The following is a 6,404-nucleotide window of genomic DNA, read 5'->3' on the forward strand; positions in this document are numbered from 1 at the left end:
ACTGTTATCTGTGATAACACCACCAGGAATGTATTTTGTTTCTATTTTTTACACATATTTTGGTCATGCAAAGTAAATGCTGTCAAATGAGTTCATTCTAATTTGGTATAGGCCTATTTTGTTCATTGTTCTGGCTTGAAGTCAAAGGACAGGAGTGAGTATTTAAAATGTTTAATTACTTAATGAGAATGGGGGTGAGATTAAGTTTCTCTTCTTCCCACTCCTTTAAGTATAATTGAGTTTTTTGGAATTTGCATGCATTCTATAAATGCTCAAAATAAGATGAATGAATGCACGACCTTGAGTCACAAATAGAGCCTCAAGTGCTTTTTTAGTTTGACAAATAGACATGTATGGTTGAGTCATGTGACTGACAGTACATGGAAGTTTTGTGGTGCAGCCATTACCCAGTAGCTTTCACCATTTATACCTTCAATTTAAGTTTGAGTATACTTACAAATGGCAGGTCTGTTTTTACACAAAGTAAATTTGCAGCAAGGGCTCAACTGGCTAAAAGCTAAGAACTACCCAAATAGAAGGCAGAAGTCCGGAGGCTGCAGGCTAATGAAACAGCAACTAAATGATACACGTTCACAAGTCAGACATCTGTTCGACTATGACCGATCCACCAGTACAAAACATCTACCATTCACCTAGTGGTCTGAAATCAAAGCAACATTATACATTAAAAGCCAGCCAACCAAACAGCCACTTGTTTGTAGAAAGTTTTATTAGAGAACATTTCCATTACAATGCATTAGGCTTTAAGGTGATCTGGAAGCTTTTCTTTAGCCAGTTGCATAAGGTAGGTAGTGTACTGGAACTTAGGGCATCATGAAAGTGGACCTGCAGTGGGTGGTTGTGCAAGTGGCCAGTAGGGATAATGACAATGAGGATGTTTGTGGTAATAATAATATTTGTAATAAGGATTATAGTGACGATGAAAATGACTATGGCACCAAGGGAATGGATATTGAGAAGGCATCTGTGGCATGGGCCAGGGATCCACAGGCCATGCACCGGGAGCTTGTGGAGCAGTTGTAGGCTGGCTAGTTGGCATTTGTCCTGCTAAGGGATGCCAAGGGTGAGGAGGCCCATGGAATGGAGGAATATGTGGTATGGGGCGTTTGTGGGGCCAGTTTGGAAACGGCCCAGCTGATGGAGGTAACTGGCAAGAGAGCACAATTGGAATTCCCCGCCACGTCAGAGGTAGCATGTAGTATCCACCCTGTAAAGATAGTGTATTAAATTAGTCAATTGGCTGACACCCTCATGATTATGCAAGCGAATTATTGGAAACTTTAACATGTTTTATACATCACCTTTTTAAGAATGTGGCAACCAATGTATGGTATTGACAGATGTAAGTCAAAGTGGGACCTTTGCATGTTGTAGCCACATCTTGGAGGGACAAGAGGAAAAGGCAAGGAAGGTCCATTTACTGAGGGGAAATAAAAATGGTTAAAAAGCTTGCTTAACCAGTCTGTAAGTTAGGTAGATACAATACAGTTTAAGAATGTCATTACATTGGTCCACTGCAAAATCTTGGTTTCCTGACCCAACCACTTTAAAATGCATCTGGTCAGCACCACACTGCAGAGACTTGGTCATTTGGTTCCATGCGTCCATTTGTGCTGGATCAAAAGGGAACGCTGATCAAAGAAAAGATACCAAGCATTAATGAAATTTGAGCAGTGAGGCTAGAATATTTATCTAGACATGGCACCAAAGAATTTGCAGAAAAAAACCCAAAACATTTTATCCCATTAAGACTCAACACGAGTTGTGGCTGTTCCCATGTTCATTTCTCTTCACATTTAACCTTTAATTGATTTATCACCATTTATTTTAAAATTATCCACCACATTTTGAATATTTTCAGTTTAAAAAAATAAAAGGATTTCACTGTATTTAATTAATGGACCATGTAGATGTTCATGAAAACTAGGGTTGAGAGTTATATCAATGACAGAAAACTGAAGATTAAGTGACTCTGCCAAGACAACAATTCACTGTCACTGATAAAACACGATGGGTTTATCTGGTGAGTCAATGTTGTAGAAGATGAGTTTCCACGTTCACTACAGAGCCTCTCAACATCCAAATGGGTCATATATGATGACCATGAAAAGACAACAAACTGCATTTTACATGCATTGGTAGGATTAGTGGATTAACGGATTAAAAATTTTAGATCAGTAGATGGTTTTGATTGGTAGATGTTTGGGTCTTGATGGGTTAAATCATATGGCCCTCAGTTTTACACAGATGGACTTAAAGGCTGGTATCAACACTTGCAGAAGTGCATTGTACTAGATGGAGTACGCTTTTTTTAAAAAAAAAAATCAGTGATTTAAGCCATTTTTCCCCAAGTGCCTTTTCCCCACAAACTTTTTCAAATCCCTTCATAGCACTTAAATAAAAATAAATAAATTTAAAAAATGTATCAGACTTTACCTGGAGCGTCTGCTTGGTAGTCAGTTTCATCTTCCACAGATGCGTTTGAAGAAGGCTGGTTTGTGCCATCCATCAGCTGTGACTCTGGTCCCTTCAGAGATTTGCCGAACAGTATTTCCCCTTCACGAAGACCCTCAGGTTCGGTCGAATCAGCTTCTTTACGCACATCTATCCTGAGTGGATTTCGTCGTTGAGAACACTCTGCAGTTTCAGCCAGGTAACAGGCCAGAAACACAGCAGCAACAAAGTAAAAAGCAGCACTTCTAGTTTTCCGTTTGCGCATCATCTTGTTATGCATAAAACTGGTGGAGTTGCAGGAAACACATTGACAATGATGTTCAGCTGCACGTATTTGTACTGTGAGGTGAGGTAGCTCAGGTGTTGTCACAACCAATAAGCAGAGGTTTTCCCTCATCTGCCTTCATTGATTCCACCTGTGCAGATGATCAAGCATTCCTCACGTGGTCAAGAGACAGTCAAGACAATGGAAACAGTTTATTTTTGGACTTTAAAGACGTGTGCATGATTGCATTAACCAACTTTCTGCATTCTTGAATGTAATCTTTATAAAGTAGTTGATAATCTATTTCATGTCCTCTCATAGGGTCATATGAATAACTGAATAGTAATTTTTTTTCAGACATCAGTGTTTCATAGTAGGAGGGAAAAGGTACACAATAACACAAGACACAATTATCAATATAAAACACAGAATAACAGTCATAAAAGTCCTGACTAGTTAAAAGTCTGCTGGAATAAAAATGAATTGATCAGATTTTTAAAAGAGGCTAGGAAATGCAAAGAAAGGGAGCTCATTCCACAGTTTGGGGGCGAATGCTTGGAAACATCAGCCTCCATGAGTCCTGAAACGGGTTTGGGGGACCGTTGGCAGATTGTGACCCGATGACGTCAGATTGCAACAGGGTGTGTAAAGCTGGATCAGGTTAGTGATGTAAGGAGGAGTTGGACAATGTAGGGACTTAAAGTTGTGTGCTGTGTGAGCTGTTGATATAGCAGAGGTTCTTACCATTGCTGGTATGTGCTGCCATTTACCATTAGTGCTACTGTAGTTTTTTTTTTTCCTACCATTGTTGGTATGTAATTAGGCCCGAGCCGAGTAAAGCCGGCGCAGGGCCTATTGAGTCTGCAGTGGGCGCATGGGGACGAAATCGCCAGTGACGTGGTCGCCTTTCGCCACTGTCGCCACTTTCACACATATTCATATTCACGGCACTGAGACCTTTCCGAAGATGTACATGACGTGCACAAATCGCATATTTACACCTGCTCTGAATGAATGGGAGTCAATGGGACATGCCGAGTCGGGGTCAGTCATGTGGGTGTAAGTGCACGACACGTGACCTCTGACCCCACAGACTTGTGGGGGACCTTGAGAGCTTTCAAATAAGGCCAAATATGTGGTTGCCACGGAAATGGCTATATTGTTCTTGCTCAGATTATTATTTTTTATTTATTTATTATTTATTTATTTTTTCCTTCTCCTGCGATTTGAGCTCAATTTTGACTCCCTGAACATTTACAAAAACTCACCAAATTTTGCACAAAATTCAGAAATGTGCAAAATTGAATTTACATATAGGTTTCGTAGATGTCGGTAAAGAAATGTTGCGACAGCGCCCCCTTGAAAAGTGGAAATGCATTACGCCAATGGGAGCACGTCCAACATAAAGTTTGTCATAGAGCCACGAAAATCGGTACGCAGATTCATCATGAGGAGACAAACAAAAAATATTATTGTGGCAATGCTCCTAAACCAACCGGAAGTCGGCCATATTGGATTGAAATTTCTAAAATGCTGAGTCAGCGTTTTCGCTGACGTCGTATTTTAACTATCTCCTCCTTGGCCGTTTGGCCAAATGAGCTCAAAATCGGTGTACAGTATCTAGAGAAGTGGGGCATCAAAAGTTAGCCGAATTTTTTGGATTGGTGTCACCATTTTTGTGTGACAACGTCGCAAACTTTGCAAAGTTTCTTTGCGAATTTACCATTACAAAAATTGCTTCAGCTCAGACATACGAACACCGATTTGGCTCAAATTACACTCAGATGTCTATCTCCCAGGCCTACACCCATTTATGAAAAGAAATTGAAATTTCGCACTATAGCGCCCCCTACAAATGTACATTTACAAAAATGACATCAGTTTGGAGATACGAACACCAATTTGGCTCAAATTTTACTCAGACATCTGTCTCCCAGGCCTACATCTACTTGTCAAAAGAAACTGAAATTTCGCGCTACAGCGCCCCCTACAAGATTTTTAAAAATTTTTTTATTAAAATTGCTTCAGTTCGGACATACGAACACCGATTTGGCTCAAATTTGACTCAGACGTCTATCTCTCAGGCTTACACCCATTTATCAGAAAAATTTGAAATTTGGAGCTATAGCGCCCCCTACAATTTTACCTTTACGAAAATTACTTCACTTCAGACATACGAACACCAATTTGGCTCAAATTTGAGTCAGTTGTCAATCTCCCAGGCTTACACCCATTTATCAAAAGAAATTGCCATTTCGCTCACTAGCACCCCCTACAAATTCACCTTCACGAAAATTGCATCACCTCGGACATATGAACACCGATTTTGCTCAAATTTGACTTAGTGGTACATCTTGCAGGCCCACACCCGTTATATTGAAGAAATTTAATTTTAGCTGCATAGCGCCCTCTACAGATTTACTTATACAAAAATTTCCTTAGTTCGGACATACGAGCAATGATTTCCCTCAAATTTGAATCAGTTGTCAATCTCCCAGGCCTACACCCATTCATCAGAAGAAACTGAAATTTGGTGCTAGAGCGCCACCTGCTGAACGATGGGCATACTTCTACTGGACGTGCCCTTGGCGAGGGCCTTTAGATGCCGCTTGCGGCTTTAATTATTGCTGTTCTTTACCACTTGTGGTATTGTAGTTTTTTGTTTTTACCATTGTTGGTATGTAATTATCATGTAAGTTGATGGTTAACCTTTCTGTGGTAACACCACCAGGAATGTACTTTGTTTCCTTTTTTTTTTTTACACACATTTTGGTTATGCGAAGTAAATGCTGTCAAATGAGTTCATTCTAATTTGGCATAAGATTATTTTGTTCAGGCTTGAAGTCCAAGGACAGGAGTGAGTATTTAAAATATTAAGTTATGTGATGATGAGAATGGGGGTGAGATTAAGTTTTTCTTCCCACTCCTTTTCAAGTATAGATGAATTTGGATGCATTCTGTAAATGCTCCAAATAAAACAAATGAAATTATGACCTTGAGAGTCACAAATAGAGCCTTAAGTGCTCTTTTAGTTTGACAAATAGACATGTATGGTTGAGTCATGTGACTGACAGTACATGGGAGTGGTGGTATAGTAGTTACCCAGTAGCTTTCAACATTTATACCCTCAATTTAAGTTTGAATACATTTAGAAATGGCAGGTCTGTTACACATTTTAAATTCACAGCAAGAGCTCAACTGGCTAAAAGCTAAGAACTACCCAAATGGAAGTGAGAAGTCCAGAGGCTGCAGGCTAATGAAACAGCAACTAAATTATGCACGTTCACAAGTCAGACATCTGTTCGACTCCATGACAGATCCACCAGTACAAAACATCTACCACTCACCTAGTGGTCTGAAATCAAAGCAACATGATACATTGAAAGCCAGACACCAGATAGTCAAACAGCCACTTGTTTGTTGAAACTTTTATTAGAGAACATTTCCATTACAATGCATTAGGATTTAAGGTGATCTGGAAACTTCAACCAGTTGCATTAGGTTGATCGTGTACTAGAACGTGGGGCATCATGAAAATGGATCTGGGCTGGGCCTAGGATGTGGCTGTAGCCAGTAGGGATGATGATAATGAGGATGTTTGTGGTAGTAATAATATTTGTAATAAGGATTATAGTGACCATGAAAATGACTATGGTACCAAGGG

Source organism: Sphaeramia orbicularis, chromosome 17 (genome assembly GCF_902148855.1).
Source record: "Sphaeramia orbicularis chromosome 17, fSphaOr1.1, whole genome shotgun sequence".
NCBI classification, from domain to species: Eukaryota; Metazoa; Chordata; class Actinopteri; order Kurtiformes; family Apogonidae; genus Sphaeramia; species Sphaeramia orbicularis.